We start from the raw sequence: 18,733 nt of genomic DNA on the forward strand, positions 1-18,733 counted from the left end.
TTTGCAGGAACCTGTAGCATGTGAAGAGAAATCCACCAACAATCAGGCTGGGCCCTCAATCACAATTCCATGGATTTCTGGAAATGACACCTCAGGCACACCTTCCATTAAATTTGCACTCCATCACAGTAACTGCCATGCTGGGTTTCTAACTAAGCAGTTGATCCCATCATTTGTTGTGAGGCTCTCCTGCCACCTTTTGGGCAGAGAAGGCACTGTCCCTGCAAAAACACAGGCAGACATGTTCAACAGGGCTTCCTGGTTATGTGGGAGGAGCAGAATGCCATTGGTCCCCCCTTGCAAATTCTAATTTACATAAGGAAGACAGAGAGGTAGCTGGGAGTAGGCACTGCACACGGGCATTGCACTCTCTCTTATGATTTGCAGCCAATTCTAGATTGAGGCAGGAGGAAAGGAGGTGACTCGCCCAACAATGGCTATACTGAGAAGTCAGCCACTCTGGGTCTCCCAGGTGAGTGTTTCAGGCCTGTGAGCCACTCATATAAATCTCGCCTGATTGAGCCTGATCGAGCGCGTATGAATCCAAATATCAAACCCCTCTTTCTCAGGCGCAGGAAATGGTGGGCCCTTCATTGCTTCTGGTGTGGAAGTCTATGGGGCAAGGGTCCAGGACTTGCAGAGGAGAACAATTGCCAGAAAGTGCTTGCTGTTCTCATCTGTGCCTTTTTTCTGCTCACTGGCTGATAGGAGATTGGCTGCCCCCTTTCTTGCTAGAGTGAAAAAACAACAACTTGAGAGAAAACATGACGTTGTGAGGCTCACTTAGAGGGAGACTAGCCAAATAGCCCTGCTTTTTTTCTGAAAGACGCTTCAGAAATTGTTCAAAATGTCTCCTGGCCACTCAGGCTCGTTGGTCTAGGGGTATGATTCTCGCTTCGGGTGCGAGAGGTCCCGGGTTCAAATCCCGGACGAGCCCATGCTGTGGACATTTTCAGGATGCTTGTAATATAGGAGCATTTCTTCTTTTCAATGCTATAAGACGCTGTGTATGTCGAGAAAGTTCCTTACCCTGCACGCTATTTTCCACTTGTGGCGGGATAAAGGAGTGCAGGACTTCTTTGCAACTGCTTTTCTGGGCCAGACCAGCATGGTAGGAACATTACATGCATAGTGTTTTTCTAGTGCAATTTCAGGATATGGTTTCAAAATCGCCTCTTGGAATAAAAGTGGTCCTCATTCCTGTCTTCCAAAGAAATAGAGACCGGGTAAGGAGAGCCCAACTTTGAGCTTCAAGGACATTGGCCCTTAGTCTGTGCATTCCAGCCCAATACATGCCAACAAGATTCCTGAGTTAGTGTCTGTTTCTGTAGTGTAGTGGTTATCACGTTCGCCTTACACGCGAAAGGTCCCTGGTTCGAGACCGGGCAGAAACAGCGGTTTGCTGTTTTTAACAGTGTTTGCCTTTACTGGCTGACTTTATAGGAAAGCTGAGATAATAGAGGCTGTCTATCCCTCACCAACCTGACGTAGTGTGCTCCAGGGATCTCAGTGACAGCTCGAAAAGAGAAGTGACGATAGCTTGCGCCATTCGCTTGCTCGCCCTTTGCTCTGAAGGGTGGGCCTACTTCATGAAAGCAAGGAATGAGAGCAGAAATGCTTTTCTTGTCCTCACCGCAAGCAGACACTTAGAGAAAACAAACTGTCTGAAGGACAGAGGCTTTTTAATTTCTTGTTTGATGACGGCCATGGAAAAGACAGCAATCATATTGCAGAAGAGAGCAACATGTGCAGTTGCTTGCTTTGGGTGAAGCATTCACCGACTAGCTGCCACTAACCCCTGGAGCCATGTCAGAGGTGACTCTTGCGTGGCTCGTTGGTCTAGGGGTATGATTCTCGCTTAGGGTGCGAGAGGTCCCGGGTTCAAATCCCGGACGAGCCCTTTTTAGAGCTAAACATACAAATCGTACTAAAAATGCACTATGCCTGACTATTTCTAGTAATACTCGGTTGATTTTTTGCTTAACATATTCCTAACCTCAGTAGAAAAATGGATCACCGTGCTTTTTCTGCCTACCTGCTTAGTCTCAGTGTGTCCCAGGTGATGCTTTCCCAAGCTGTACTCGCAGACATTTAGGCATCAGATATTTGTCTGTCGATGCCTGCACAAGTAAATTTTGAATACGTCTAATTGCAAGCATGTTGGATGATATCTCTGAGGTTTTCACACTTGTTCTGCACATTCTGAGCCACTGCTGATACAGCAGAATAGAAGTAGGGTGAAGCCTTGAGAGGAACTTTGCTTTAACAGTAGCAAGCAGCAAGGTCGTTTCTGTAGTGTAGTGGTCATCACGTTCGCCTAACACGCGAAAGGTCCCGGGTTCGAGACCGGGCAGAAACACTGAGCGTTGGCTGCTTTTATGTGCACACTCTAAAACCTTATTATCTGAATGCAAGTTTAAGAAGAGGTGGTCTTTGAACACAGTGAGCCGTGGGAAACTTTCTTTACCTTTGCAAGACGAAACAAAGTTATCTGCATCCATCATCTGGGGGTCGTTCTTGTGCCTATTTTTATTTTGTTTAAGCTATGTTGTATTGTTGGGGCCTTTACACCTGTGACATTGCTGTGAAGGTTGTAAGTGGAAACATTGGCAGGTGCAGATAGAAGAGTTAGACCTAAGCCCCCCCTCATGAGCCGTCAGGATGGCCGAGTGGTCTAAGGCGCCAGACTCAAGAGAGCTTGATCTTCAGTGTAGCTGAGCCTTCTGGTCTCCTCATGGAGGCGTGGGTTCAAATCCCACTTCTGACAGGTCCCTTTTACACCCGTAAATCTTCCTGTTTTTTGCAGTGCGTTCCCGGCAAACACCACAATCTTTGCAGGAACCTGTAGCATGTGAAGAGAAATCCACCAACAATCAGGCTGGGCCCTTAATCACAATTCCATGGATTTCTGGAAATGACACCTCAGGCACACCTTCCATTAAATTTGCACTCCATCACAGTAACTGCCATGCTGGGTTTCTAACTGAGCAGTTGATCCCATCATTTGTTGTGAGGCTCTCCTGCCACCTTTTGGGCAGAGAAGGCACTGTCCCTGCAAAAACACAGGCAGACATGTTCAACAGGGCTTCCTGGTTATGTGGGAGGAGCAGAATGCCATTGGTCCCCCCTTGCAAATTCTAATTTACATAAGGAAGACAGAGAGGTAGCTGGGAGTAGGCACTGCACACGGGCATTGCACTCTCTCTTATGATTTGCAGCCAATTCTAGATTGAGGCAGGAGGAAAGGAGGTGACTCGCCCAACAATGGCTATACTGAGAAGTCAGCCACTCTGGGTCTCCCAGGTGAGTGTTTCAGGCCTGTGAGCCACTCATATAAATCTCGCCTGATCGAGCCTGATCGAGCGCGTTTGAATCCAAATATCAAACCCCTCTTTCTCAGGTGCAGGAAATGGTGGGCCCTTCATTGCTTCTGGTGTGGAAGTCTATGGGGCAAGGGTCCAGGACTTGCAGAGGAGAACAATTGCCAGAAAGTGCTTGCTGTTCTCATCTGTGCCTTTTTTCTGCTCACTGGCTGATAGGAGATTGGCTGCCCCCTTTCTTGCTAGAGTGAAAAAACAACAACTTGAGAGAAAACATGACGTTGTGAGGCTCACTTAGAGGGAGACTAGCCAAATAGCCCTGCTTTTTTTCTGAAAGACGCTTCAGAAATTGTTCAAAATGTCTCCTGGCCACTCAGGCTCGTTGGTCTAGGGGTATGATTCTCGCTTCGGGTGCGAGAGGTCCCGGGTTCAAATCCCGGACGAGCCCATGCTGTGGACATTTTCAGGATGCTTGTAATATAGGAGCATTTCTTCTTTTCAATGCTATAAGACGCTGTGTATGTCGAGAAAGTTCCTTACCCTGCACGCTATTTTCCACTTGTGGCGGGATAAAGGAGTGCAGGACTTCTTTGCAACTGCTTTTCTGGGCCAGACCAGCATGGTAGGAACATTACATGCATAGTGTTTTTCTAGTGTAATTTCAGGATATGGTTTCAAAATCGCCTCTTGGAATAAAAGTGGTCCTCATTCCTGTCTTCCAAAGAAATAGAGACCGGGTAAGGAGAGCCCAACTTTGAGCTTCAAGGACATTGGCCCTTAGTCTGTGCATTCCAGCCCAATACATGCCAACAAGATTCCTGAGTTAGTGTCTGTTTCTGTAGTGTAGTGGTTATCACGTTCGCCTTACACGCGAAAGGTCCCTGGTTCGAGACCGGGCAGAAACAGCGGTTTGCTGTTTTTAACAGTGTTTGCCTTTACTGGCTGACTTTATAGGAAAGCTGAGATAATAGAGGCTGTCTATCCCTCACCAACCTGACGTAGTGTGCTCCAGGGATCTCAGTGACAGCTCGAAAAGAGAAGTGACGATAGCTTGCGCCATTCGCTTGCTCGCCCTTTGCTCTGAAGGGTGGGCCTACTTCATGAAAGCAAGGCATGAGAGCAGAAATGCTTTTCTTGTCCTCACCGCAAGCAGACACTTAGAGAAAACAAACTGTCTGAAGGACAGAGGCTTTTTAATTTCTTGTTTGATGACGGCCATGGAAAAGACAGCAATCATATTGCAGAAGAGAGCAACATGTGCAGTTGCTTGCTTTGGGTGAAGCATTCACTGACTAGCTGCCACTAACCCCTGGAGCCGTGTCAGAGGTGACTCTTGCGTGGCTCGTTGGTCTAGGGGTATGATTCTCGCTTAGGGTGCGAGAGGTCCCGGGTTCAAATCCCGGACGAGCCCTTTTTAGAGCTAAACATACAAATCGTACTAAAAATGCACTATGCCTGACTATTTCTAGTAATACTCGGTGCATTGTTGCGCAACATATTCCTAACCTCAGAAGAAAAATGGATCACCGTGCTTTTTCTGCCTACCTGCTTAGTCTCAGTGTGTCCCAGGTGATGCTTTCCCAAGCTGTACTCGCAGACATTTAGGCATCAGATATTTGTCTGTCGATGCCTGCACAAGTAAATTTTGAATACGTCTAATTGCAAGCATGTTGGATGATATCTCTGAGGTTTTCACACTTGTTCTGCACATTCTGAGCCGCTGCTGATACAGCAGAATAGAAGTAGGGTGAAGCCTTGAGAGGAACTTTGCTTTAACAGTAGCAAGCAGCAAGGTCGTTTCTGTAGTGTAGTGGTCATCACGTTCTCCTAACACGCGAAAGGTCCCCGGTTCGAGACCGGGCAGAAACACTGAGCGTTGGCTGCTTTTATGTGCACACTCTAAAACCTTATTATCTGAATGCAAGTTTAAGAAGAGGTGGTCTTTGAACACAGTGAGCCGTGGGAAATTTTCTTTACCTTTGCAAGACGAAACAAAGTTATCTGCATCCATCATCTGGGGGTCGTTCTTGTGCCTATTTTTATTTTGTTTAAGCTATGTTGTATTGTTGGGGCCTTTACACCTGTGACATTGCTGTGAAGGTTGTAAGTGGAAACATTGGCAGGTGCAGATAGAAGAGTTAGACCTAAGCCCCCCTCATGAGCCGTCAGGATGGCCGAGTGGTCTAAGGCGCCAGACTCAAGAGAGCTTGATCTTCAGTGTAGCTGAGCCTTCTGGTCTCCTCATGGAGGCGTGGGTTCAAATCCCACTTCTGACAGGTCCCTTTTACACCCGTAAATCTTCCTTTTTTTTGCAGTGCGTTCCCGGCAAACACCACAATCTTTGCAGGAACCTGTAGCATGTGAAGAGAAATCCACCAACAATCAGGCTGGGCCCTCAATCACAATTCCATGGATTTCTGGAAATGACACCTCAGGCACACCTTCCATTAAATTTGCACTCCATCACAGTAACTGCCATGCTGGGTTTCTAACTAAGCAGTTGATCCCATCATTTGTTGTGAGGCTCTCCTGCCACCTTTTGGGCAGAGAAGGCACTGTCCCTGCAAAAACACAGGCAGACATGTTCAACAGGGCTTCCTGGTTATGTGGGAGGAGCAGAATGCCATTGGTCCCCCCTTGCAAATTCTAATTTACATAAGGAAGACAGAGAGGTAGCTGGGAGTAGGCACTGCACACGGGCATTGCACTCTCTCTTATGATTTGCAGCCAATTCTAGATTGAGGCAGGAGGAAAGGAGGTGACTCGCCCAACAATGGCTATACTGAGAAGTCAGCCACTCTGGGTCTCCCAGGTGAGTGTTTCAGGCCTGTGAGCCACTCATATAAATCTCGCCTGATTGAGCCTGATCGAGCGCGTTTGAATCCAAATATCAAACCCCTCTTTCTCAGGTGCAGGAAATGGTGGGCCCTTCATTGCTTCTGGTGTGGAAGTCTATGGGGCAAGGGTCCAGGACTTGCAGAGGAGAACAATTGCCAGAAAGTGCTTGCTGTTCTCATCTGTGCCTTTTTTCTGCTCACTGGCTGATAGGAGATTGGCTGCCCCCTTTCTTGCTAGAGTGAAAAAACAACAACTTGAGAGAAAACATGACGTTGTGAGGCTCACTTAGAGGGAGACTAGCCAAATAGCCCTGCTTTTTTTCTGAAAGACGCTTCAGAAATTGTTCAAAATGTCTCCTGGCCACTCAGGCTCGTTGGTCTAGGGGTATGATTCTCGCTTCGGGTGCGAGAGGTCCCGGGTTCAAATCCCGGACGAGCCCATGCTGTGGACATTTTCAGGATGCTTGTAATATAGGAGCATTTCTTCTTTTCAATGCTATAAGACGCTGTGTATGTCGAGAAAGTTCCTTACCCTGCACGCTATTTTCCACTTGTGGCGGGATAAAGGAGTGCAGGACTTCTTTGCAACTGCTTTTCTGGGCCAGACCAGCATGGTAGGAACATTACATGCATAGTGTTTTTCTAGTGTAATTTCAGGATATGGTTTCAAAATCGCCTCTTGGAATAAAAGTGGTCCTCATTCCTGTCTTCCAAAGAAATAGAGACCGGGTAAGGAGAGCCCAACTTTGAGCTTCAAGGACATTGGCCCTTAGTCTGTGCATTCCAGCCCAATACATGCCAACAAGATTCCTGAGTTAGTGTCTGTTTCTGTAGTGTAGTGGTTATCACGTTCGCCTTACACGCGAAAGGTCCCTGGTTCGAGACCGGGCAGAAACAACGGTTTGCTGTTTTTAACAGTGTTTGCCTTTACTGGCTGACTTTATAGGAAAGCTGAGATAATAGAGGCTGTCTATCCCTCACCAACCTGACGTAGTGTGCTCCAGGGATCTCAGTGACAGCTCGAAAAGAGAAGTGACGATAGCTTGCGCCATTCGCTTGCTCGCCCTTTGCTCTGAAGGGTGGGCCTACTTCATGAAAGCAAGGAATGAGAGCAGAAATGCTTTTCTTGTCCTCACCGCAAGCAGACACTTAGAGAAAACAAACTGTCTGAAGGACAGAGGCTTTTTAATTTCTTGTTTGATGACGGCCATGGAAAAGACAGCAATCATATTGCAGAAGAGAGCAACATGTGCAGTTGCTTGCTTTGGGTGAAGCATTCACCGACTAGCTGCCACTAACCCCTGGAGCCATGTCAGAGGTGACTCTTGCGTGGCTCGTTGGTCTAGGGGTATGATTCTCGCTTAGGGTGCGAGAGGTCCCGGGTTCAAATCCCGGACGAGCCCTTTTTAGAGCTAAACATACAAATCGTACTAAAAATGCACTATGCCTGACTATTTCTAGTAATACTCGGTTGATTTTTTGCTTAACATATTCCTAACCTCAGTAGAAAAATGGATCACCGTGCTTTTTCTGCCTACCTGCTTAGTCTCAGTGTGTCCCAGGTGATGCTTTCCCAAGCTGTACTCGCAGACATTTAGGCATCAGATATTTGTCTGTCGATGCCTGCACAAGTAAATTTTGAATACGTCTAATTGCAAGCATGTTGGATGATATCTCTGAGGTTTTCACACTTGTTCTGCACATTCTGAGCCGCTGCTGATACAGCAGAATAGAAGTAGGGTGAAGCCTTGAGAGGAACTTTGCTTTAACAGTAGCAAGCAGCAAGGTCGTTTCTGTAGTGTAGTGGTCATCACGTTCGCCTAACACGCGAAAGGTCCCCGGTTCGAGACCGGGCAGAAACACTGAGCGTTGGCTGCTTTTATGTGCACACTCTAAAACCTTATTATCTGAATGCAAGTTTAAGAAGAGGTGGTCTTTGAACACAGTGAGCCGTGGGAAACTTTCTTTACCTTTGCAAGACGAAACAAAGTTATCTGCATCCATCAACTGGGGGTCGTTCTTGTGCCTATTTTTATTTTGTTTAAGCTATGTTGTATTGTTGGGGCCTTTACACCTGTGACATTGCTGTGAAGGTTGTAAGTGGAAACATTGGCAGGTGCAGATAGAAGAGTTAGACCTAAGCCCCCCCTCATGAGCCGTCAGGATGGCCGAGTGGTCTAAGGCACCAGACTCAAGAGAGCTTGATCTTCAGTGTAGCTGAGCCTTCTGGTCTCCTCATGGAGGCGTGGGTTCAAATCCCACTTCTGACAGGTCCCTTTTACACCCGTAAATCTTCCTGTTTTTTGCAGTGCGTTCCCGGCAAACACCACAATCTTTGCAGGAACCTGTAGCATGTGAAGAGAAATCCACCAACAATCAGGCTGGGCCCTTAATCACAATTCCATGGATTTCTGGAAATGACACCTCAGGCACACCTTCCATTAAATTTGCACTCCATCACAGTAACTGCCATACTGGGTTTCTAACTGAGCAGTTGATCCCATCATTTGTTGTGAGGCTCTCCTGCCACCTTTTGGGCAGAGAAGGCACTGTCCCTGCAAAAACACAGGCAGACATGTTCAACAGGGCTTCCTGGTTATGTGGGAGGAGCAGAATGCCATTGGTCCCCCCTTGCAAATTCTAATTTACATAAGGAAGACAGAGAGGTAGCTGGGAGTAGGCACTGCACACGGGCATTGCACTCTCTCTTATGATTTGCAGCCAATTCTAGATTGAGGCAGGAGGAAAGGAGGTGACTCGCCCAACAATGGCTATACTGAGAAGTCAGCCACTCTGGGTCTCCCAGGTGAGTGTTTCAGGCCTGTGAGCCACTCATATAAATCTCGCCTGATCGAGCCTGATCGAGCGCTGAGCGAGCGCGTTTGAATCCAAATATCAAACCCCTCTTTCTCAGGCGCAGGAAATGGTGGGCCCTTCATTGCTTCTGGTGTGGAAGTCTATGGGGCAAGGGTCCAGGACTTGCAGAGGAGAACAATTGCCAGAAAGTGCTTGCTGTTCTCATCTGTGCCTTTTTTCTGCTCACTGGCTGATAGGAGATTGGCTGCCCCCTTTCTTGCTAGAGTGAAAAAACAACAACTTGAGAGAAAACATGACATTGTGAGGCTCACTTAGAGGGAGACTAGCCAAATAGCCCTGCTTTTTTTCTGAAAGACGCTTCAGAAATTGTTCAAAATGTCTCCTGGCCACTCAGGCTCGTTGGTCTAGGGGTATGATTCTCGCTTCGGGTGCGAGAGGTCCCGGGTTCAAGTCCCGGACGAGCCCATGCTGTGGACATTTTCAGGATGCTTGTAATATAGGAGCATTTCTTCTTTTCAATGCTATAAGACGCTGTGTATGTCGAGAAAGTTCCTTACCCTGCACGCTATTTTCCACTTGTGGCGGGATAAAGGAGTGCAGGACTTCTTTGCAACTGCTTTTCTGGGCCAGACCAGCATGGTAGGAACATTACATGCATAGTGTTTTTCTAGTGTAATTTCAGGATATGGTTTCAAAATCGCCTCTTGGAATAAAAGTGGTCCTCATTCCTGTCTTCCAAAGAAATAGAGACCGGGTTTGGAGAGCCCAACTTTGAGCTTCAAGGACATTGGCCCTTAGTCTGTGCATTCCAGCCCAATACATGCCAACAAGATTCCTGAGTTAGTGTCTGTTTCTGTAGTGTAGTGGTTATCACGTTCGCCTTACACGCGAAAGGTCCCTGGTTCGAGACCGGGCAGAAACAGCGGTTTGCTGTTTTTAACAGTGTTTGCCTTTACTGGCTGACTTTATAGGAAAGCTGAGATAATAGAGGCTGTCTATCCCTCACCAACCTGACGTAGTGTGCTCCAGGGATCTCAGTGACAGCTCGAAAAGAGAAGTGACGATAGCTTGCGCCATTCGCTTGCTCGCCCTTTGCTCTGAAGGGTGGGCCTACTTCATGAAAGCAAGGAATGAGAGCAGAAATGCTTTTCTTGTCCTCACCACAAGCAGACACTTAGAGAAAACAAACTGTCTGAAGGACAGAGGCTTTTTAATTTCTTGTTTGATGACGGCCATGGAAAAGACAGCAATCATATTGCAGAAGAGAGCAACATGTGCAGTTGCTTGCTTTGGGTGAAGCATTCACTGACTAGCTGCCACTAACCCCTGGAGCCGTGTCAGAGGTGACTCTTGCGTGGCTCGTTGGTCTAGGGGTATGATTCTCGCTTAGGGTGCGAGAGGTCCCGGGTTCAAATCCCGGACGAGCCCTTTTTAGAGCTAAACATACAAATCGTACTAAAAATGCACTATGCCTGACTATTTCTAGTAATACTCGGTGCATTGTTGCGCAACATATTCCTAACCTCAGAAGAAAAATGGATCACCGTGCTTTTTCTGCCTACCTGCTTAGTCTCAGTGTGTCCCAGGTGATGCTTTCCCAAGCTGTACTCGCAGACATTTAGGCATCAGATATTTGTCTGTCGATGCCTGCACAAGTAAATTTTGAATACGTCTAATTGCAAGCATGTTGGATGATATCTCTGAGGTTTTCACACTTGTTCTGCACATTCTGAGCCGCTGCTGATACAGCAGAATAGAAGTAGGGTGAAGCCTTGAGAGGAACTTTGCTTTAACAGTAGCAAGCAGCAAGGTCGTTTCTGTAGTGTAGTGGTCATCACGTTCGCCTAACACGCGAAAGGTCCCCGGTTCGAGACCGGGCAGAAACACTGAGCGTTGGCTGCTTTTATGTGCACACTCTAAAACCTTATTATCTGAATGCAAGTTTAAGAAGAGGTGGTCTTTGAACACAGTGAGCCGTGGGAAACTTTCTTTACCTTTGCAAGACGAAACAAAGTTATCTGCATCCATCATCTGGGGGTCGTTCTTGTGCCTATTTTTATTTTGTTTAAGCTATGTTGTATTGTTGGGGCCTTTACACCTGTGACATTGCTGTGAAGGTTGTAAGTGGAAACATTGGCAGGTGCAGATAGAAGAGTTAGACCTAAGCCCCCCTCATGAGCCGTCAGGATGGCCGAGTGGTCTAAGGCGCCAGACTCAAGAGAGCTTGATCTTCAGTGTAGCTGAGCCTTCTGGTCTCCTCATGGAGGCGTGGGTTCAAATCCCACTTCTGACAGGTCCCTTTTACACCCGTAAATCTTCCTGTTTTTTGCAGTGCGTTCCCGGCAAACACCACAATCTTTGCAGGAACCTGTAGCATGTGAAGAGAAATCCACCAACAATCAGGCTGGGCCCTCAATCACAATTCCATGGATTTCTGGAAATGACACCTCAGGCACACCTTCCATTAAATTTGCACTCCATCACAGTAACTGCCATGCTGGGTTTCTAACTAAGCAGTTGATCCCATCATTTGTTGTGAGGCTCTCCTGCCACCTTTTGGGCAGAGAAGGCACTGTCCCTGCAAAAACACAGGCAGACATGTTCAACAGGGCTTCCTGGTTATGTGGGAGGAGCAGAATGCCATTGGTCCCCCCTTGCAAATTCTAATTTACATAAGGAAGACAGAGAGGTAGCTGGGAGTAGGCACTGCACACGGGCATTGCACTCTCTCTTATGATTTGCAGCCAATTCTAGATTGAGGCAGGAGGAAAGGAGGTGACTCGCCCAACAATGGCTATACTGAGAAGTCAGCCACTCTGGGTCTCCCAGGTGAGTGTTTCAGGCCTGTGAGCCACTCATATAAATCTCGCCTGATTGAGCCTGATCGAGCGCGTTTGAATCCAAATATCAAACCCCTCTTTCTCAGGTGCAGGAAATGGTGGGCCCTTCATTGCTTCTGGTGTGGAAGTCTATGGGGCAAGGGTCCAGGACTTGCAGAGGAGAACAATTGCCAGAAAGTGCTTGCTGTTCTCATCTGTGCCTTTTTTCTGCTCACTGGCTGATAGGAGATTGGCTGCCCCCTTTCTTGCTAGAGTGAAAAAACAACAACTTGAGAGAAAACATGACGTTGTGAGGCTCACTTAGAGGGAGACTAGCCAAATAGCCCTGCTTTTTTTCTGAAAGACGCTTCAGAAATTGTTCAAAATGTCTCCTGGCCACTCAGGCTCGTTGGTCTAGGGGTATGATTCTCGCTTCGGGTGCGAGAGGTCCCGGGTTCAAATCCCGGACGAGCCCATGCTGTGGACATTTTCAGGATGCTTGTAATATAGGAGCATTTCTTCTTTTCAATGCTATAAGACGCTGTGTATGTCGAGAAAGTTCCTTACCCTGCACGCTATTTTCCACTTGTGGCGGGATAAAGGAGTGCAGGACTTCTTTGCAACTGCTTTTCTGGGCCAGACCAGCATGGTAGGAACATTACATGCATAGTGTTTTTCTAGTGTAATTTCAGGATATGGTTTCAAAATCGCCTCTTGGAATAAAAGTGGTCCTCATTCCTGTCTTCCAAAGAAATAGAGACCGGGTAAGGAGAGCCCAACTTTGAGCTTCAAGGACATTGGCCCTTAGTCTGTGCATTCCAGCCCAATACATGCCAACAAGATTCCTGAGTTAGTGTCTGTTTCTGTAGTGTAGTGGTTATCACGTTCGCCTTACACGCGAAAGGTCCCTGGTTCGAGACCGGGCAGAAACAGCGGTTTGCTGTTTTTAACAGTGTTTGCCTTTACTGGCTGACTTTATAGGAAAGCTGAGATAATAGAGGCTGTCTATCCCTCACCAACCTGACGTAGTGTGCTCCAGGGATCTCAGTGACAGCTCGAAAAGAGAAGTGACGATAGCTTGCGCCATTCGCTTGCTCGCCCTTTGCTCTGAAGGGTGGGCCTACTTCATGAAAGCAAGGAATGAGAGCAGAAATGCTTTTCTTGTCCTCACCGCAAGCAGACACTTAGAGAAAACAAACTGTCTGAAGGACAGAGGCTTTTTAATTTCTTGTTTGATGACGGCCATGGAAAAGACAGCAATCATATTGCAGAAGAGAGCAACATGTGCAGTTGCTTGCTTTGGGTGAAGCATTCACCGACTAGCTGCCACTAACCCCTGGAGCCATGTCAGAGGTGACTCTTGCGTGGCTCGTTGGTCTAGGGGTATGATTCTCGCTTAGGGTGCGAGAGGTCCCAGGTTCAAATCCCGGACGAGCCCTTTTTAGAGCTAAACATACAAATCGTACTAAAAATGCACTATGCCTGACTATTTCTAGTAATACTCGGTGCATTGTTGCGCAACATATTCCTAACCTCAGAAGAAAAATGGATCACCGTGCTTTTTCTGCCTACCTGCTTAGTCTCAGTGTGTCCCAGGTGATGCTTTCCCAAGCTGTACTCGCAGACATTTAGGCATCAGATATTTGTCTGTCGATGCCTGCACAAGTAAATTTTGAATACGTCTAATTGCAAGCATGTTGGATGATATCTCTGAGGTTTTCACACTTGTTCTGCACATTCTGAGCCGCTGCTGATACAGCAGAATAGAAGTAGGGTGAAGCCTTGAGAGGAACTTTGCTTTAACAGTAGCAAGCAGCAAGGTCGTTTCTGTAGTGTAGTGGTCATCACGTTCGCCTAACACGCGAAAGGTCCCCGGTTCGAGACCGGGCAGAAACACTGAGCGTTGGCTGCTTTTATGTGCACACTCTAAAACCTTATTATCTGAATGCAAGTTTAAGAAGAGGTGGTCTTTGAACACAGTGAGCCGTGGGAAACTTTCTTTACCTTTGCAAGACGAAACAAAGTTATCTGCATCCATCATCTGGGGGTCGTTCTTGTGCCTATTTTTATTTTGTTTAAGCTATGTTGTATTGTTGGGGCCTTTACACCTGTGACATTGCTGTGAAGGTTGTAAGTGGAAACATTGGCAGGTGCAGATAGAAGAGTTAGACCTAAGCCCCCCTCATGAGCCGTCAGGATGGCCGAGTGGTCTAAGGCGCCAGACTCAAGAGAACTTGATCTTCAGTGTAGCTGAGCCTTCTGGTCTCCTCATGGAGGCGTGGGTTCAAATCCCACTTCTGACAGGTCCCTTTTACACCCGTAAATCTTCCTGTTTTTTGCAGTGCGTTCCCGGCAAACACCACAATCTTTGCAGGAACCTGTAGCATGTGAAGAGAAATCCACCAACAATCAGGCTGGGCCATCAATCACAATTCCATGGATTTCTGGAAATGACACCTCAGGCACACCTTCCATTAAATTTGCACTCCATCACAGTAACTCCCTTGCTGGGTTTCTAACTAAGCAGTTGATCCCATCATTTGTTGTGAGGCTCTCCTGCCACCTTTTGGGCAGAGAAGGCACTGTCCCTGCAAAAACACAGGCAGACATGTTCAACAGGGCTTCCTGGTTATGTGGGAGGAGCAGAATGCCATTGGTTCCCCCCTTGCAAATTCTAATTTACATAAGGAAGACAGAGAGGTAGCTGGGAGTAGGCACTGCACACGGGCATTGCACTCTCTCTTATGATTTGCAGCCAATTCTAGATTGAGGCAGGAGGAAAGGAGGTGACTCGCCCAACAATGGCTATACTGAGAAGTCAGCCACTCTGGGTCTCCCAGGTTAGTGTTTCAGGCCTGTGAGCCACTCATATAAATCTCGCCTGATCGAGCCTGAGCGAGCGCTGAGCGAGCGCGTTTGAATCCAAATATCAAACCCCTCTTTCTCAGGCGCAGGAAATGGTGGGCCCTTCATTGCTTCTGGTGTGGAAGTCTATGGGGCAAGGGTCCAGGACTTGCAGAGGAGAACAATTGCCAGAAAGTGCTTGCTGTTCTCATCTGTGCCTTTTTTCTGCTCACTGGCTGATAGGAGATTGGCTGCCCCCTTTCTTGCTAGAGTGAAAAAACAACAACTTGAGAGAAAACATGACGTTGTGAGGCTCACTTAGAGGGAGACTAGCCAAATAGCCCTGCTTTTTTTCTGAAAGACGCTTCAGAAATTGTTCAAAATGTCTCCTGGCCACTCAGGCTCGTTGGTCTAGGGGTATGATTCTCGCTTCGGGTGCGAGAGGTCCCGGGTTCAAATCCCGGACGAGCCCATGCTGTGGACATTTTCAGGATGCTTGTAATATAGGAGCATTTCTTCTTTTCAATGCTATAAGACGCTGTGTATGTCGAGAAAGTTCCTTACCCTGCACGCTATTTTCCACTTGTGGCGGGATAAAGGAGTGCAGGACTTCCTTGCAACTGCTTTTCTGGGCCAGACCAGCATGGTAGGAACATTACATGCATAGTGTTTTTCTAGTGTAATTTCAGGATATGGTTTCAAAATCGCCTATTGGAATAAAAGTGGTCCTCATTCCTGTCTTCCAAAAAAATAGAGACCGGGTAAGGAGAGCCCAACTTTGAGCTTCAAGGACATTGGCCCTTAGTCTGTGCATTCCAGCCCAATACATGCCAACAAGATTCCTGAGTTAGTGTCTGTTTCTGTAGTGTAGTGGTTATCACGTTCGCCTTACACGCGAAAGGTCCCTGGTTCGAGACCGGGCAGAAACAGCGGTTTGCTGTTTTTAACAGTGTTTGCCTTTACTGGCTGACTTTATAGGAAAGCTGAGATAATAGAGGCTGTCTATCCCTCACCAACCTGACGTAGTGTGCTCCAGGGATCTCAGTGACAGCTCAAAAAGAGAAGTGACGATAGCTTGCGCCATTCGCTTGCTCGCCCTTTGCTCTGAAGGGTGGGCCTACTTCATGAAAGCAAGGAATGAGAGCAGAAATGCTTTTCTTGTCCTCACCGCAAGCAGACACTTAGAGAAAACAAACTGTCTGAAGGACAGAGGCTTTTTAATTTCTTGTTTGATGACGGCCATGGAAAAGACAGCAATCATATTGCAGAAGAGAGCAACATGTGCAGTTGCTTGCTTTGGGTGAAGCATTCACCGACTAGCTGCCACTAACCCCTGGAGCCATGTCAGAGGTGACTCTTGCGTGGCCCGTTGGTCTAGGGGTATGATTCTCGCTTAGGGTGCGAGAGGTCCCGGGTTCAAATCCCGGACGAGCCCTTTTTAGAGCTAAACATACAAATCGTACTAAAAATGCACTATGCCTGACTATTTCTAGTAATACTCGGTTGATTTTTTGCTTAACATATTCCTAACCTCAGTAGAAAAATGGATCACCGTGCTTTTTCTGCCTACCTGCTTAGTCTCAGTGTGTCCCAGGTGATGCTTTCCCAAGCTGTACTCGCAGACATTTAGGCATCAGATATTTGTCTGTCGATGCCTGCACAAGTAAATTTTGAATACGTCTAATTGCAAGCATGTTGGATGATATCTCTGAGGTTTTCACACTTGTTCTGCACATTCTGAGCCCCTGCTGATACAGCAGAATAGAAGTAGGGTGAAGCCTTGAGAGGAACTTTGCTTTAACAGTAGCAAGCAGCAAGGTCGTTTCTGTAGTGTAGTGGTCATCACGTTCGCCTAACACGCGAAAGATCCCTGGTTCGAGACCGGGCAGAAACACTGAGCGTTGGCTGCTTTTATGTGCACACTCTAAAACCTTATTATCTGAATGCAAGTTTAAGAAGAGGTGGTCTTTGAACACAGTGAGCCGTGGGAAACTTTCTTTACCTTTGCAAGACGAAACAAAGTTATCTGCATCCATCATCTGGGGGTCGTTCTTGTGCCTATTTTTATTTTGTTTAAGCTATGTTGTATTGTTGGGGCCTTTACACCTGTGACATTGCTGTGAAGGTTGTAAGTGGAAACATTGGCAGGTGCAGATAGAAGAGTTAGACCTAAGCCCCGCCTCAGGAGCCGTCAGGATGGCCGAGTGGTCTAAGTCGCCAGACTCAAGAGAGCTTGATCTTCAGTGTAGCTGAGCCTTCTGGTCTCCTCATGGAGGCGTGGGTTCAAATCCCACTTCTGACAGGTCCCTTTTACACCCGTAAATCTTCCTGTTTTTTGCAGTGCGTTCCCGGCAAACACCACAATCTTTGCAGGAACCTGTAGCATGTGAAGAGAAATCCACCAACAATCAGGCTGGGCCCTCAATCACAATTCCATGGATTTCTGGAAATGACACCTCAGGCACACCTTCCATTAAATTTGCACTCCATCACAGTAACTGCCATGCTGGGTTTCTAACTAAGCAGTTGATCCCATCATTTGTTGTGAGGCTCTCCTGCCACCTTTTGGGCAGAGAAGGCACTGTCCCTGCAAAAACACAGGCAGGCATGTTCAACAGGGCTTCCTGGTTATGTGGGAGGAGCAGAATGCCATTGGTCCCCCCTTGCAAATTCTAATTTACATAAGGAAGACAGAGAGGTAGCTGGGAGTAGGCACTGCACACGGGCATTGCACTCTCTCTTATGATTTGCAGCCAATTCTAGATTGAGGCAGGAGGAAAGGAGGTGACTCGCCCAACAATGGCTATACTGAGAAGTCAGCCACTCTGGGTCTCCCAGGTGAGTGTTTCAGGCCTGTGAGCCACTCATATAAATCTCGCCTGATCGAGCCTGATCGAGCGCTGAGCGAGCGCGTTTGAATCCAAATATCAAACCCCTCTTTCTCAGGCGCAGGAAATGGTGGGCCCTTCATTGCTTCTGGTGTGGAAGTCTATGGGGCAAGGGTCCAGGACTTGCAGAGGAGAACAATTGCCAGAAAGTGCTTGCTGTTCTCATCTGTGCCTTTTTTCTGCTCACTGGCTGATAGGAGATTGGCTGCCCCCTTTCTTGCTAGAGTGAAAAAACAACAACTTGAGAGAAAACATGACGTTGTGAGGCTCACTTAGAGGGAGACTAGCCAAATAGCCCTGCTTTTTTTCTGAAAGACGCTTCAGAAATTGTTCAAAATGTCTCCTGGCCACTCAGGCTCGTTGGTCTAGGGGTATGATTCTCGCTTCGGGTGCGAGAGGTCCCGGGTTCAAATCCCGGACGAGCCCATGCTGTGGACATTTTCAGGATGCTTGTAATATAGGAGCATTTCTTCTTTTCAATGCTATAAGACGCTGTGTATGTCGAGAAAGTTCCTTACCCTGCACGCTATTTTCCACTTGTGGCGGGATAAAGGAGTGCAGGACTTCTTTGCAACTGCTTTTCTGGGCCAGACCAGCATGGTAGGAACATTACATGCATAGTGTTTTTCTAGTGTAATTTCAGGACATGGTTTCAAAATCGCCTCTTGGAATAAAAGTGGTCCTCATTCCTGTCTTCCAAAGAAATAGAGACCGGGTAAGGAGAGCCCAACTTTGAGCTTCAAGGACATTGGCCCTTAGTCTGTGCATTCCAGCCCAATACATGCCAACAAGATTCCTGAGTTAGTGTCTGTTTCTGTAGTGTAGTGGTTATCACGTTCGCCTTACACGCGAAAGGTCCCTGGTTCGAGACCGGGCAGAAACAGCGGTTTGCTGTTTTTAACAGTGTTTGCCTTTACTGGCTGACTTTATAGGAAAGCTGAGATAATAGAGGCTGTCTATCCCTCACCAACCTGACGTAGTGTGCTCCAGGGATCTCAGTGACAGCTCGAAAAGAGAAGTGACGATAGCTTGCGCCATTCGCTTGCTCGCCCTTTGCTCTGAAGGGTGGGCCTACTTCATGAAAGCAAGGAATGAGAGCAGAAATGCTTTTCTTGTCCTCACCACAAGCAGACACTTAGAGAAAACAAACTGTCTGAAGGACAGAGGCTTTTTAATTTCTTGTTTGATGACGGCCATGGAAAAGACAG

At 47.3% G+C, this 18,733-nt stretch overlaps 32 non-coding genes across 32 annotated transcripts; all 32 read left to right on the plus strand.

The window, feature by feature from the left end:
- Positions 1–865: 865 nt before the first annotated feature.
- On the plus strand, positions 866–937 carry TRNAP-CGG (transfer RNA proline (anticodon CGG)). Its single transcript has one exon. It is a non-coding gene; the product is annotated as a tRNA-Pro (tRNA).
- A 384-nt stretch (positions 938–1,321) lies between these two features.
- On the plus strand, positions 1,322–1,394 carry TRNAV-UAC (transfer RNA valine (anticodon UAC)). Its single transcript has one exon. It is a non-coding gene; the product is annotated as a tRNA-Val (tRNA).
- Positions 1,395–1,828: 434 nt separating this feature from the next.
- On the plus strand, positions 1,829–1,900 carry TRNAP-AGG (transfer RNA proline (anticodon AGG)). Its single transcript has one exon. It is a non-coding gene; the product is annotated as a tRNA-Pro (tRNA).
- A 386-nt stretch (positions 1,901–2,286) lies between these two features.
- Positions 2,287–2,359, plus strand: TRNAV-AAC (transfer RNA valine (anticodon AAC)). The gene has a single exon. It is a non-coding gene; the product is annotated as a tRNA-Val (tRNA).
- A 296-nt stretch (positions 2,360–2,655) lies between these two features.
- Positions 2,656–2,767, plus strand: TRNAL-CAA (transfer RNA leucine (anticodon CAA)). Its single transcript has 2 exons — positions 2,656–2,693; positions 2,722–2,767. It is a non-coding gene; the product is annotated as a tRNA-Leu (tRNA).
- Positions 2,768–3,696: 929 nt separating this feature from the next.
- On the plus strand, positions 3,697–3,768 carry TRNAP-CGG (transfer RNA proline (anticodon CGG)). The gene has a single exon. It is a non-coding gene; the product is annotated as a tRNA-Pro (tRNA).
- Positions 3,769–4,152: 384 nt separating this feature from the next.
- On the plus strand, positions 4,153–4,225 carry TRNAV-UAC (transfer RNA valine (anticodon UAC)). The gene has a single exon. It is a non-coding gene; the product is annotated as a tRNA-Val (tRNA).
- Positions 4,226–4,659: 434 nt separating this feature from the next.
- TRNAP-AGG (transfer RNA proline (anticodon AGG)) lies at positions 4,660–4,731 on the plus strand. The gene has a single exon. It is a non-coding gene; the product is annotated as a tRNA-Pro (tRNA).
- A 385-nt stretch (positions 4,732–5,116) lies between these two features.
- Positions 5,117–5,189, plus strand: TRNAV-AAC (transfer RNA valine (anticodon AAC)). The gene has a single exon. It is a non-coding gene; the product is annotated as a tRNA-Val (tRNA).
- Positions 5,190–5,484: 295 nt separating this feature from the next.
- Positions 5,485–5,596, plus strand: TRNAL-CAA (transfer RNA leucine (anticodon CAA)). Its single transcript has 2 exons — positions 5,485–5,522; positions 5,551–5,596. It is a non-coding gene; the product is annotated as a tRNA-Leu (tRNA).
- A 929-nt stretch (positions 5,597–6,525) lies between these two features.
- Positions 6,526–6,597, plus strand: TRNAP-CGG (transfer RNA proline (anticodon CGG)). The gene has a single exon. It is a non-coding gene; the product is annotated as a tRNA-Pro (tRNA).
- A 384-nt stretch (positions 6,598–6,981) lies between these two features.
- On the plus strand, positions 6,982–7,054 carry TRNAV-UAC (transfer RNA valine (anticodon UAC)). The gene has a single exon. It is a non-coding gene; the product is annotated as a tRNA-Val (tRNA).
- Positions 7,055–7,488: 434 nt separating this feature from the next.
- TRNAP-AGG (transfer RNA proline (anticodon AGG)) lies at positions 7,489–7,560 on the plus strand. The gene has a single exon. It is a non-coding gene; the product is annotated as a tRNA-Pro (tRNA).
- A 386-nt stretch (positions 7,561–7,946) lies between these two features.
- Positions 7,947–8,019, plus strand: TRNAV-AAC (transfer RNA valine (anticodon AAC)). The gene has a single exon. It is a non-coding gene; the product is annotated as a tRNA-Val (tRNA).
- Positions 8,020–8,315: 296 nt separating this feature from the next.
- Positions 8,316–8,427, plus strand: TRNAL-CAA (transfer RNA leucine (anticodon CAA)). The gene is made up of 2 exons: positions 8,316–8,353; positions 8,382–8,427. It is a non-coding gene; the product is annotated as a tRNA-Leu (tRNA).
- A 940-nt stretch (positions 8,428–9,367) lies between these two features.
- Positions 9,368–9,439, plus strand: TRNAP-CGG (transfer RNA proline (anticodon CGG)). Its single transcript has one exon. It is a non-coding gene; the product is annotated as a tRNA-Pro (tRNA).
- A 384-nt stretch (positions 9,440–9,823) lies between these two features.
- On the plus strand, positions 9,824–9,896 carry TRNAV-UAC (transfer RNA valine (anticodon UAC)). The gene has a single exon. It is a non-coding gene; the product is annotated as a tRNA-Val (tRNA).
- Positions 9,897–10,330: 434 nt separating this feature from the next.
- On the plus strand, positions 10,331–10,402 carry TRNAP-AGG (transfer RNA proline (anticodon AGG)). Its single transcript has one exon. It is a non-coding gene; the product is annotated as a tRNA-Pro (tRNA).
- A 385-nt stretch (positions 10,403–10,787) lies between these two features.
- Positions 10,788–10,860, plus strand: TRNAV-AAC (transfer RNA valine (anticodon AAC)). Its single transcript has one exon. It is a non-coding gene; the product is annotated as a tRNA-Val (tRNA).
- A 295-nt stretch (positions 10,861–11,155) lies between these two features.
- TRNAL-CAA (transfer RNA leucine (anticodon CAA)) lies at positions 11,156–11,267 on the plus strand. Its single transcript has 2 exons — positions 11,156–11,193; positions 11,222–11,267. It is a non-coding gene; the product is annotated as a tRNA-Leu (tRNA).
- Positions 11,268–12,196: 929 nt separating this feature from the next.
- On the plus strand, positions 12,197–12,268 carry TRNAP-CGG (transfer RNA proline (anticodon CGG)). The gene has a single exon. It is a non-coding gene; the product is annotated as a tRNA-Pro (tRNA).
- A 384-nt stretch (positions 12,269–12,652) lies between these two features.
- TRNAV-UAC (transfer RNA valine (anticodon UAC)) lies at positions 12,653–12,725 on the plus strand. The gene has a single exon. It is a non-coding gene; the product is annotated as a tRNA-Val (tRNA).
- A 434-nt stretch (positions 12,726–13,159) lies between these two features.
- TRNAP-AGG (transfer RNA proline (anticodon AGG)) lies at positions 13,160–13,231 on the plus strand. The gene has a single exon. It is a non-coding gene; the product is annotated as a tRNA-Pro (tRNA).
- A 385-nt stretch (positions 13,232–13,616) lies between these two features.
- TRNAV-AAC (transfer RNA valine (anticodon AAC)) lies at positions 13,617–13,689 on the plus strand. The gene has a single exon. It is a non-coding gene; the product is annotated as a tRNA-Val (tRNA).
- A 295-nt stretch (positions 13,690–13,984) lies between these two features.
- Positions 13,985–14,096, plus strand: TRNAL-CAA (transfer RNA leucine (anticodon CAA)). The gene is made up of 2 exons: positions 13,985–14,022; positions 14,051–14,096. It is a non-coding gene; the product is annotated as a tRNA-Leu (tRNA).
- Positions 14,097–15,037: 941 nt separating this feature from the next.
- Positions 15,038–15,109, plus strand: TRNAP-CGG (transfer RNA proline (anticodon CGG)). The gene has a single exon. It is a non-coding gene; the product is annotated as a tRNA-Pro (tRNA).
- Positions 15,110–15,493: 384 nt separating this feature from the next.
- Positions 15,494–15,566, plus strand: TRNAV-UAC (transfer RNA valine (anticodon UAC)). The gene has a single exon. It is a non-coding gene; the product is annotated as a tRNA-Val (tRNA).
- Positions 15,567–16,000: 434 nt separating this feature from the next.
- Positions 16,001–16,072, plus strand: TRNAP-AGG (transfer RNA proline (anticodon AGG)). The gene has a single exon. It is a non-coding gene; the product is annotated as a tRNA-Pro (tRNA).
- A 386-nt stretch (positions 16,073–16,458) lies between these two features.
- TRNAV-AAC (transfer RNA valine (anticodon AAC)) lies at positions 16,459–16,531 on the plus strand. The gene has a single exon. It is a non-coding gene; the product is annotated as a tRNA-Val (tRNA).
- Positions 16,532–16,827: 296 nt separating this feature from the next.
- TRNAL-CAA (transfer RNA leucine (anticodon CAA)) lies at positions 16,828–16,939 on the plus strand. The gene is made up of 2 exons: positions 16,828–16,865; positions 16,894–16,939. It is a non-coding gene; the product is annotated as a tRNA-Leu (tRNA).
- Positions 16,940–17,879: 940 nt separating this feature from the next.
- On the plus strand, positions 17,880–17,951 carry TRNAP-CGG (transfer RNA proline (anticodon CGG)). Its single transcript has one exon. It is a non-coding gene; the product is annotated as a tRNA-Pro (tRNA).
- A 384-nt stretch (positions 17,952–18,335) lies between these two features.
- On the plus strand, positions 18,336–18,408 carry TRNAV-UAC (transfer RNA valine (anticodon UAC)). Its single transcript has one exon. It is a non-coding gene; the product is annotated as a tRNA-Val (tRNA).
- Positions 18,409–18,733: the final 325 nt, after the last annotated feature.

Source organism: Lissotriton helveticus, chromosome 10 (assembly GCF_964261635.1).
Source record: "Lissotriton helveticus chromosome 10, aLisHel1.1, whole genome shotgun sequence".
NCBI lineage: Eukaryota > Metazoa > Chordata > Amphibia > Caudata > Salamandridae > Lissotriton > Lissotriton helveticus.